Source organism: Bos indicus x Bos taurus, chromosome 4 (genome assembly GCF_003369695.1).
Source record: "Bos indicus x Bos taurus breed Angus x Brahman F1 hybrid chromosome 4, Bos_hybrid_MaternalHap_v2.0, whole genome shotgun sequence".
Taxonomy (NCBI): Eukaryota; Metazoa; Chordata; class Mammalia; order Artiodactyla; family Bovidae; genus Bos; species Bos indicus x Bos taurus.
In genome coordinates, this window is record NC_040079.1 from 55,039,558 (window position 1) to 55,051,999 (window position 12,442).

At 37.7% G+C, this 12,442-nt stretch overlaps 1 protein-coding gene across 7 annotated transcripts in view; it reads right to left on the reverse strand.

The window, feature by feature from the left end:
* Nucleotides 1–12,442, reverse strand: part of PDE1C (phosphodiesterase 1C) — a 536,801-nt gene that overhangs the window by 48,264 nt on the left and 476,095 nt on the right. The window lies entirely within an intron of this gene.

Genomic DNA, 12,442 nt, shown 5'->3' on the forward strand with positions numbered 1-12,442 from the left:
ATGGCATTCTCCAGGCAAGAGTACTGGAGTGGGTTGCCATTTCCTTCTCCAGGGTATCTTCCCGACCCAGGGATCGAACCCAGGTCTCCCACATTCCATGCTTTAATCTCTGAGCCACCAGGGAAGCCCTCATATATGATAAGTCTACAGCAAACATTATTCTCAATCGTGAAAAACTGAAAGCATTCCCCCTAAGATCAGGAACAAGACAAGAGTGTCCACTTTCACCACTATTATGCAACATAGTTTTGGAAGTCCTAGCTATAGTAATCAGAGAAGAAACAGAAATAAAAGGAATCCAGGTTGGAAAAGAAGAAATAAAGCTTTCACTGTTTGCAGATGACATGATACTGCACATAGAAAACCTTAAAGATAGTATCAGAAAATTACTAGAGCTAATCAGTGAATTTAGCAAAGTAGCAGGATACAAAATAATACACAGAAATCACTTGCATTTCTATATACTAACAGAAAAATCAGAAAGAGAAATTAAAGAATCAATCCCATTCACCACTGCAAAAAAAAAGAATTTAATATATAGGAATAAACTTACCTAAAGAGACAAAAGAACTGTATGCAGAAAATTATAAGACACTGATGAAAGAAATCAAAGATGACATAAACAGATGGAGAGATATTCCATGTTCCTGGGTAGGAAGAATCAATATTGTGAAAATGACTATACTACCAAATGCAATCTATAGATTCAATGTGATCCCTATCAAATTACCAATGGCATTTTTCGCAGAACTAGAATAAAAAAATTCACAATTCATACGGAAACACGAAAGACCCCAAATAGCCAAAGCAGTCTTGAGAAAGAAGAACGGAGCTAGAGGAATCAACCTTCCTGACTTCAGATTATACGACAATGCTATAGTCAAGATAGTATGGTACTGGCACAAAAACAGAAATATAGATCAATGGAAAAAGATACAAATCCCAGAAATAAACCCATGCACCCCATGGGTACCTTATTTTTGACAAAGAAAGCAAGAATATACAATGGGGCAAAGACAGCCTCTTCAAAAAATGGTGCTGTGAAAACTTGGACAGCTACATGTAAAAGAATGAAACTAGAACACTTACTAATACCATACACAAAGATAAACTCAAATTGGATTAAAGACCTAAATATAAGACCAGAAACTATAACACTCTTAGAGGAACACATAGGCAGAACACTCGACAACATAAATCAAAGCAAGATCCTCTATGACCCACCTCCTAGAGTAACGGAAATAAAAACAAAAGTAAACAAGGGGGACCTGATTAAACTTAAAAGCTTTTGCACAGCAAAGGAAACTATAAGCAAGGTGAAAAGACAGCTCTCAGAATAGGAGAAAATAATAGCAAATGCAACAACTGACAAAGGATTAATTTCCAAAATATACAAGCAGCTCATACAACTCAATGCCATAAAAACAAACAACCTAATCAAAAAGTGGGGAAAAGACCTAAATAGACATTTCTCCAAAGAAGACATACAGATGGCTAACAAACACTTGAAAAGATGCTCAACATTGCTCATTATTAGAGAAATGCAAATCAAAACTACAATGAGATATCACCTCACACTGGTCAGAATAGCCATCATCAAAAAGTCTACAAACAATAAACGCTGGAGAGGGTGTGGAGAAAAGGGAATGCTCTTGCACAGTTGGTGGGGAATGTAAATTGATACAGCCACTATGGAAGACGGTATGGAGATTCCTTAAGAAACAAGAATACAACCACCATATGACCCAGCAATCTCATTCCTAGGCATATACCCTGAGGAAATCAAATTGAAAGACACATGTATCCCATTGTTCATAGCAGCACTAGTTACAATAGCTAGAACATGGAAGCAACCTAGCTGTCCATGGACAGATGAATGGATAAAGAAGGTGTGGTACACATACACAATGGAATATTACTCAGCTATAAAAAGGAATGCATATGGGTCAGTTCTGATGAGGTGGATGAACCTAGAACTTACTACAGAGAGTAAAATGAGTCAGAAAGAGAAAGATAGATATCGTATTCTAAGGCACATATACGGAATCATAGAAAAATGGTACTGAAGAATGTATTTACAGGGTAGCAACGGAGAAACAGACATAGGGAATAGACTTATGTACATGGGGAGAAGGGTTATGGAAAGAGTAAAGGCAATGCCGAAGAATGCTCAAACTACCACACAAGTGCACTCATCTCATACACTACTAAAGTAATGCTCTAATTCTCCAAGCCAGGCTTCAGCAATACCTGAACCGTGAACTTCCAGACATTCAAGCTCGTTTTAGAAAAGGCAGAGGAACCAGAGATCAAACTGCCAACATCCGCTGGATCATTGAAAAAGCAAGAGAGTTCCAGAAAAACATCTATTTCTGCTTTATTGACTATGCCAAAGCCTTTGACTGTGTGGATCAGAATACACTGTGGAAAATTCTGAAAGAGATGGGAATACCAGACCACCTGACCTGCCTCTTGCAAAACCTATATGCAGATCAGGAAGCAAGAGTTAGAACTGGACATGGAACAACAGACTGGTTCCAAATAGGAAAAGGAGTACATCAAGGCTGTATATTGTCACCCTGCTTATTTAACTTCTATGCAGAGTACATCACGAGAAATGCTGGGCTGGAAGAAGCACGAGGGAGAAATATCAATAACCTCAGATATGCAGATGACACCACCCTTATGGCAGAAAGTGAAGAGGAACTCAAAAGCCTTTTGATGAAAGTGAAAGTGGAGAGTGAAAAAGTTGGCTTAAAGCTCAACATTCAGAAAACTAAGATCATGGCATTTGGTCCCATCACTTCATGGGAAATAGATGGGGAAAGAGTGGAAACAGTGTCAGACTTTATTTTGGGGGGGCTCCAGAATCACTACAATCACTGTGATCACAGCCATGAAAGTAAAAGACGCTTACTCCTTGGAAGGAAAGTTATGACTAACCTAGACAGCATATTAAAAAGCAGAGACATTACTTTGCCAACAAAGGTCCATCTAGTCAAGGCTATGGTTTTTCCAGTGGTCATGTATGGATGTGAGAGTTGGACTGTGAAGAAAGCTGAGTGCTGAAGAATTGATGCTTTTGAACTGTGGTGTTGGAGAAGATTCTTGAGAGTCCCTTGCACTTCAAGGAGATCCAACCAGTCCATCCTAAAGGAGATCAGTCCTGGGTGTTCATTGGAAGGACTGATGCTGAAGCTGAAACTTCAATACTTTGGCCACCTCATGTGAAGAGTTGACTCATTGGAAAAGACCCTGATGCTGGGAGGGATTGGGGGCAGGAGGAGAAGGGGATGACAGAGGATGAGATGGCTGGATGGCATCACTGACTCGATGGACATGAATTTGAGTAAACTCTGGGAGTTGGTGATGGACAGGGAGGCCTGGCGTGCTGCAGTTCATGGGGTCGCAAAGAGTCAGACACGACTGAGTGACTGAACTAAACTGAACTGAGAAGAAAGAAGTAAAAAAAACCCAAAGGATCGGATTAACTACTGGTAGAAACTACCTCACAGCAGTAGTGTTGACTGTAGCAGCATGATCAATGGTGAAGTGTATTGTAAATCATTCATTGTTAAAACCAGTTTAGCACTAGAGTCTCACAGGTTTAATTTTTAAAGTAAATTAGAAAGGATTCAAAGTTATTGTTATAGCACCATATTGCATATGAGAGAAAAGGACAGGGTACCAGCTAGTGTTCCCAGAACTGTTCATCATCTTTGGCCTATTTTACCCACCAAGGTTCATGACATGGACATACTCTGGGGAGTATGCAGAGTTTATGATAATATATTAGGCTTATATGATAGGAAAAGAAAATAAGAAAAACAAGTCCGAGGATCTCTGCCTTAAAAACAAAGAAGTTTGATCAAGATCAAGGTCCAGGCAAGCAAAGACAGAAAATTAAGAGTGTGAATCTATCCCAAATATCAACATATCTGATACTGAATGTGAGATCCAAAAGGAGATTAGATGTAAAATACGTGCCATGGAGGCCTCCTCTTGCACTGTTAGGATCTAGAGTACACAAGATCATCTCTATTCACTTTTCTTGGCACACCCATCCCAAAGATAAAGACAGAAGTTTCAAGACATTCTACTTGCAAGCTACAATGCATCAGCTAACTTCCCCTATCCCCTACATTCTCAGCTTACCAGGCAACTTTCTGGTATGAATTGACCTCCTGAGTAGCCTTTCCTTCAGGAGAAAGAAACCACTGACTGGCCAGTAGATGTGAGCATTCCAGTGTACATGAAGGATATATTTTATAGGAAAATAATAATCAAAACAACACCTTGGGCACAAGTATTCATTTCAGTGTCAACAAGTCTTCTATAGCAGAATCCACCTTTCATTTACTGTCAATATGGAATTTATTTGTCTGACAATGTCAAAAATAAGATATCCATATACATGTGGATTTGGAACTTCTAGTCTCTTCCACTGACCCTTTTATCTATCTGGATGCCAATACTATACTGCCTTGATTATTATAGATTTATAAGTCTTGAAAGCAGGCTTACCTGTTCAGTCTTCCAACTTTTTTCTTCTTTTCCCAAGCTGCTTTGCCTATTCTGAGTACCTTGCATTTAAATATAAATTTTAAAACGAGCTCGTCAATTTCTACCCCAAAAGCCTGCCAGGATTTTAACGGATGGCATGGAATCTATAGATCAATTTAGAAAGAACTTAAATTTCAACTATCTCTGGAAAATACTCAGAAACTAAATAATATACTACTAAATAGTCCTTAGATCAATGTAGAAGTAAAAATTAGAGAATATTTTGAATGAAATGCGAATAAAAATGCAACATATCAAAGTTTGTGGCATTTTACTAAATAAAACAATATTTAGAGGGAATATACAGCATGATGCTTAGTGTTAATCTATAGTCTTTCTATTTGTTTCCTATTTGTCTCATCTATTCTTTGTTATCATTTTTTTTTTTTACCTTCTTTTGGATTAGTTATTCTTACGATTTCATTTTATCTCTTTTGGTTGATTAGTTATATGTCATTATTTTGTTACTTTGGTAATTGTTTTAGAGTTTATGGTAAATGCTCTTAATTTATCTCAATCTACTTTCAAATGACATTGTATCACTTCATGTATAATATCAGAACTTTATAATAGCATATACACTTCTCCTCTCCAGATTTTTATGCTATTTTTGTCATATATTTATTTTATATATACTATAACCCAAAATATATTTTGTTCCAATAGTCAATTATTTAGTCAAGATATTTAAATGATAAGAAAAAATATTGCATATTTATCCATTTAGTTACCATTTTTAGTGCTCCTCAATACTTCAATCCATCAGGCATTAGCCATCCTTCTGCTATTCTTTAACATTTCTTATAGTGTAGGTCTACCAGAAATGAATTCTTTCAGTTTTTGTATCTGAAAGATATTTTTGCTGGGTATAGAATTTTTGATCAAAATTTTTCTCTTAGCCCTTTAAGGATGTTACTCTACTGTCTTCTCATTTGCATTGTTTCTGATGAGATACCTACTGTTATCCTTATCTTTGTTCATCTCTATATATGTATCTTCTTTTCTCCAGCTGTTTCAAAATTTTTTCTATTCATTACTGATTTGGAATAATTTGATTATGATAAGCTTTTGGTATAATTTTCTTCATATTCCTTGTGCTTGTGTTTTATTGTGATTCTTAAGCCAATGGACTTACAGTTTTCATCATTCAGCAAAATTTTAGCCATGACTTTCTCAAATATTCTTTCCTCCTTTCTCTCTTCTTTACTTTAGGACTCCAATTATACATACATTAGGCTGCTTGAAGGTGCCTTACAAGTCACTGAGGCTCTTTACAATTTCTATGCTTGTTTTCTGTGTTTCATTTCAGATAATTTCTATTGCTAGTTCTCACTACTCTTCTACAATGTCTATTCACACCTTGTGTATTTTTTATTAATCTAATCCAATGTTATTTAGTTAATACCATCCAGTACACTTTTCATATCAGACCTTGTAGTTCTCACCTCTAGACATTTGATTTTATTTTTTTTATATCTTTCATGTCTCCACTCATCTTTCAAACATATGGGCAACAGTTGTAAGAACTACTTTAAAGTTCTCGTCTGCTAATTCTAACATCTGTTTCAGTTCTGGGTTGGTTTCAACTGGTTGTTATTTTCTTCTTTTTATGGATAGTATTTTCTTCCTTCTTTGCATGTCCAGTAATTTTTGACTGGATGTTAGACATTGTGAATTTTAGCTTGTTTGATACTATATATTTTCATACACCCACACATACACACATACTCACAAAACCCTCATTCTGGGATGCAGCTATTTGGAAACACTTCGATTCTCTTATATCTCTATTTTAAGAGATGTATGGCAGAAAAACCAACACAATATTGTAAAGCAATTACCCTTCAACTATAAATAAATTTTTTAAAAAATATAAAAATTTTTAAAAAAAGATTTGTTACGTGAGACTAAAGCAACATTTAGCCTACAAGCAATTATTCCCCTGAGAAATGCTGGGCTGGAGGAACCACAAGCTAGAATTAAGATTGCAGGGATAAATATCAATAACCTCAGATATGCAGATGATACCACCTCTACGGCAGAAAGGGAAGAGGAACTTAAATAGCCTCTTGATGAAAGAGGAGAGTGAAAAAGTTGGCTTAAAGCTCAACATTCAGAAAATTAAGATCATGACATCTGGTCCCATCACTTCATGGGAAATAGATGGGGAAACAGTGGAAACAGTGGCTGACTTTATTTTTCTGGGCTCCAAAATCACTGCAGATGGTGATTGCAGTCATGAAATTAAAAGACGCTTACTCCTTGGAAGGAAAGTTATAACCAACCTGCTGCTGCTGCTGCTGCTGCTGCTAAGTCGCTTCAGTTGTGTCCGACTCTGTGCGACCCCATAGACAGCAGCCCACTAGGCTCCTCTGTCCCTGGGATTATCCAGGCAAGAATACTGGAGTGGGTTGCCATTTCCTTCTCCAATGCATGAAAGTGAAAAGTGAAAGTGAAGTCGCTTAGTCATGCCTGACTCTTAGCGACCCCATGGACTGCAGCCTACCAGGCTCCTCCGTCCATGAGATTTTCAAGGCAAGAGTACTGGAGTGGGTTGCCACTGCCTTCGATAACCAACCCAGACAGCATATTAAAAAGCAGAGACATTACTTTGCCAGCAAAGGTCCATCTAGTCAAGGCTATGGTTTTTCCAGTGATCATGTATGGATGTGAGAGTTGGACTGTGAAAAAAGCTGAGCACCAAAGAATTGATGCTTTTGAACTGTGGTGTTGGAGAAGACTCTTGAGAGTCCCTTGGACTGCAAGGAGATCCAACCAGTCTATCCTAAAGGAGATGAGTCCTGGGTATTCATTGGAAGGACTGATACTGAAACTCCAATACTTTGGCCACTTGATGCGAAGAGCTGACTCATTTGAGACCCTGATGCTGGGAAAGATTGAAGGCAGGAGGAGAAGGGGATGACAGAGGATAAAATGGTTGGATGGCATCACCGACTCAGTGGACATGGTTTGGGTGGACTCCGGGAGTTGGTGCTAGACAGGGAGGCTTGGTGTGCTGCGGTTCACGGGGTCACAAAGAGTCGGACACGACTGAGCGACTGAAATGAACTGAATTATTCCCCAGCTAAGGCAAGACATTTATGAGTATTATAACTAATTCTCTAAATTATGAAGGATTCTAATCTGGCTAGAGAGAATAGGCACTTTTACTGCTCTTTGTGAAGTGTAAAGATCAGGACTGTTTCCTCTAGACCTGTTGAATGGTTCATTTCTGGTCTCAGGTAGTTTCCTCATTGAATGGGCCCATCAGTACTCTGATGAATGCTCTTTAGATTTCTAGAGTTCTATTTCTATACAGCTCTATTCTCTCTGATACTTTATCCTGTTAATCATAGCCACTTTAGCCTCCCTGCATCCTCAGTCAACTCCTCAGCTCAAGGAGTCCCTCAGGTCTGCCTGGAAACCCACTACTTGCAGTAAGCTGAGGCAATTGTAGGGCTCACTTCATTTGCTTCTTGTCTCTTAGACAGACTGTTTTCATTTCATGATGTCCAATATTTCTTAATGTCTTCATCTCCTGAAAACCATTCTTCCACATACATTGTCTTTATTAAAAAATGTTTCAAGTGGAAGGGTAAATCTAATTCTTGGTCATCCTCTTTGGAGAAGCAGATGTCAACTCTTCACAACTAACCAAAATTTAATGAACCAACATCTTTAAGCATTCTACTTCTCAGAACATTCAATAAAGGAAAAATTGGTGCTGTACTGCCCTACTGGGACTTGATAAATAACCCTGCAGGGCCTAATTATAGTCAATCATTTGAGAGACACAAACAGTGGCTGTCTCTTATATCTCTGTTAATGCAGTGGAGTAAAGTTAAGGGCAACTTCATATTTCTGGGCAACTATAAAAATTACAGCTATGCTGTTTCAAATATGACTAAAAACACATTGAAAATAATTCATTCACATAGTACCTTACAAGTCTTCCAAAGATCATGTAAAACTTTAGGCCCTGAGAGAATCTTGGCTCAGAAGCCTAGATCTTTTTATGTTAGTACATTTCTCCCTAAGAATAAACAAGGTATTTGTCAAAGAGCCTTCATTCTTTGAAGTCAGTTAGAAAAATTAGTGCTGCAGGGTATTAAACAGTACTTCAGCAGCCTGACAGAGATAATTTACAATTGCAATGTGTTCATTATGCCAGTATGTAATTTACCCCTTTCAGCACATGCTCCTTCCCTCTCTGTCTTCCACCGCTCACTGGAGTTGCGGAATAACCAACTGTGGTCTAGTTCCCACTGGGTTTTTTTCTGAACGTATACAATATTGAAACTTCTAAACAGAGTGGGTTTGATCACACTGGGCACTGAATAGTGCTTGGGCACTCCCTTTCAAAAATTAGAGCTGGTTCCCAGGGGTTGTACTAAGGGTAAGGGCATTAAAAATAGTTAAATCGACTCCCCTTGGTCATCGGATGTAGTAAGAGCCATTAAAAAGAAATGTTCAAAGTGTATCTGTTTGTCACTAGATAGTTTCTGAAAATCAATAGATCTAACTGATATACATATCATTTTTAGGAAAACTAACATATATTGAGCATTTACCATATAGACAGCAATGTTCCAGTTGCTTTCCAACCCCTATGAAGAATCTTTATCACCATTCTTATAGATGATAACAACAGAAGCACAGTAAGATTATAATTCATCCAAGGTCATAGGACTACCACTATTGTTGGCACAGGAATCTAGTTCTTTCTGATCTAAATCCATGCTCTAAGCACAATGCAATGCTACATTTACTAACGCTTCTCTCAAACTACATTTCCAACATATTAAATGAGGTGTCTAAACTTTGAGGTATCACTCTAAATTAAATTTTATGTGATTATTCCTATGGTTCAAAATTATAATAAATTCTGAAGTCTATTATAACTCTGTACTAGTCGCTCAGTCATGTCTGACTCTTTTCGACCCCATGGACTGTAGCAAGCCAGGTTCCTCTGTCCATAGAACTCTCCAGGCAAGAATACTGGAGTGGATTGCCATTTCCTTCTCCAGAGGATCTCATAAGAGACTTGTCTCGTGCAGACTTTAAGACAAGTAGCTCTGTGCACCTGCCAGCAAGGATCTCAAAAGCTCACATAGAAGCTTTAACTGGGTTTCAATCGTGTATTCAGTGTAGATGATCGCAACACTGCCTTACTCTCTCAAGGCTGCCTCCTTGGAAAAGCTCCTCATTCAGAAAGAGTAGGCAGGTTGTGCATTCCAGGGACAAAGAGAGAGGAAGAGACACCTCAAATTTCTCCATCCAGCTGGCACTTCATTTTTAAAATAATATTAACTGTCCAAAGTTAAGAAAACTGGTAAGTGGTAGAGGCGAGATTTAACCCAAAATACCTGGCTCCAGAACCCAGGAACTTAACCACTATGCTGTTAGATCTTCCAATAAGAACTGAAAACACCCTAGTAGAGATGCAAAGTGTTTTAATTTTCTCTGTGTGCTTAGTTGCTCAGTCGTGTCTGACTCTTTGCACTGTAGCACATGGACTGTAGCACACTAGGCTCCTCTGTTCACGGGGATTCTCCAGGCAAGAATACTACAGTGAGTTGTCATGCCCTCCTTCAGAGGATCTTCCTAACCCAGGGATTGAACCCAGGTCTCCTGCATTGCAGGCAGACTCTTTACCATCTGAGCCACCACAGAAGCCCTTAATTTTCTATACTGTTTCTTATTTGATCCCATTATATTGTGCTTATTACATAAAAATTTTTTCTGAGGTAGAGAATTTTAATGACCAAAGGACAAGGGGTACATGAAGCTGAACAAATTCTTTTCTACTTCATGCCACCAAGAAATAACTTTACTCCTGATGAGATATTGGGCTAAGATAAGATAGCACAAGTAACTAAAGCATAATGGTCTAATTCCTGATGATATCAAAGCAATGGTAATTACTGATGTCATGTTAGACCATCAACTAAATTAAAACACACAGTTGTTCATGTTCAAACTTACAAGTATAGGGATACACCAGACCCTATTAGAATCAGTGAAGGTTAAAGTTATGGAAGGAAAAAGTATAGACATCAGAAAATGTCCCTTCTTTATTTACTGCCTCCTGTTCATTGCCCTAAGGGATCAAGAATCCTGTTCATTAAATAATCAAGCTTTATACTTTTCTGTACAATAGAACAAAATATCTATTTCATTACTTCTCCCCACCAAAAAGAAGTTTTAATTATTTAAAACATCTGGTGATAATTCAATTAAAAAGGACACAGGTAAAGGGGCCTAATGAAGGTAATAAAATTTAAACTATAATGCTCACATGAATACATCATAACAGTTATTTATAGTACAATACAAAAATGCAACAAGATTTAAGATTCCACATTAAAGATCTGGGAATTGATTTATTCTAGGCTTTTTAGGCTGTAGGAATTCAGATGGGTCAGTCACTGGATACAGGCTGGAGGTGTACAGGTGCTGGGTTTATAACTAACACCATTCTCCTCTACTATACATATTCTGGCTTGTGTTACCTTGACTTGGTGTAATGATGTCTCATACTTGAACAAACCTTACCCATAACAGAATCTGGCTAAGAGGCCATCATTAGGGATTCTATTTCATCTCCCTGTAATTCACATCTTGGTCACAATCAATCAAAGAGGGTATGTATTAAGCAAATGGCTTCCATTTGCATAAACAATATGGCAAAAAAGAAAAAAAATTGGACATGTGTGTTCCCCAGGTATTATGTGACAAGACACCTGGAGTGAACTATTTGAATGATCTTCAAGGAAAGAACTGATTTCATGCATATGGGTAAAGACAGCACATCACAATGGCTTAGAGATAAAAGCTTAAGGAGATTCTTTTCAACAGATGTATGAGGAGGAGTATCTAAAATTCTTACTCCTCAACCTGATTACCCTGCATTTGTTCTTCTTTGAATAACTAAACTATTTAGCCTCCAATACAATGTCTGCAGGGAGGTATGGTTCAAAGAGTCTGTGTGCTGTGTGTGCTAAATCACTTCAGTCATGTCTAACTCTGTGCGACCCCATGGACTGCAATCCACCAGGCTCCTCTGTCCATGGGAGTCTCCAGGCAAGAATACTGGAGTGGGTTGCCATGCCCTCCTCCAGGGGATCTACCCAACCCAGGGACTGAACCCTCGTCTCTTACCTCTAATCTGTATTGGCAGGTAGATTCTTTACCACTAGCTCCTGGGACTCTAACAAAAACTACTCCCTAAAATTTCCATTTTTAGTTTAATATCATGTATATGTATAACTAGTAATGAGTCCATGTTATAACTGAAACAGGAGGATTGTATAAAAGGTGAGAATAGTTTTTTCAATCAAATGGTACAAAGGGGTAATTTGGTAATATAAGTTGAACTTTCAGATTTTAGAAAGACTAGAATGCTATTTATGCAAAGCAAAAGCCGTGCTCACGAAGCCCATTACAATGTAGGTTCATTCTAGCTGGTTTGGGATTCTCATTCAAAACTTGCCTTTAAAACATATTCTTGCTGACCAAACTATTATTCTACAGCTACCCACATTCCAGTATGTGGTTCTCCTGACATACTGATAACACTGAACAGATTTCTGTTTTTGTTTTTCACAAAAGCAGTAACTCATTAAAGGTTAAAAAAAACTGAAAACATGGCACATTTCCCATTTATATTGAATAATTCATTAAGACTTATATTCCATTCCATTCAACAATCCCAGAATCAACTTTTCAAAAAGCTTAAAATGAAAAATGGCAAGTGGGAAAAGAAAGAGTACAGAATACATTTGTAATAGAGAAAGTATGGTGGAAGGGAAAAGATACAAGAATAATTTATAAATTATTGAAAAAGGGATAACAGTATTCTTTAAATGTAGTGAATGTT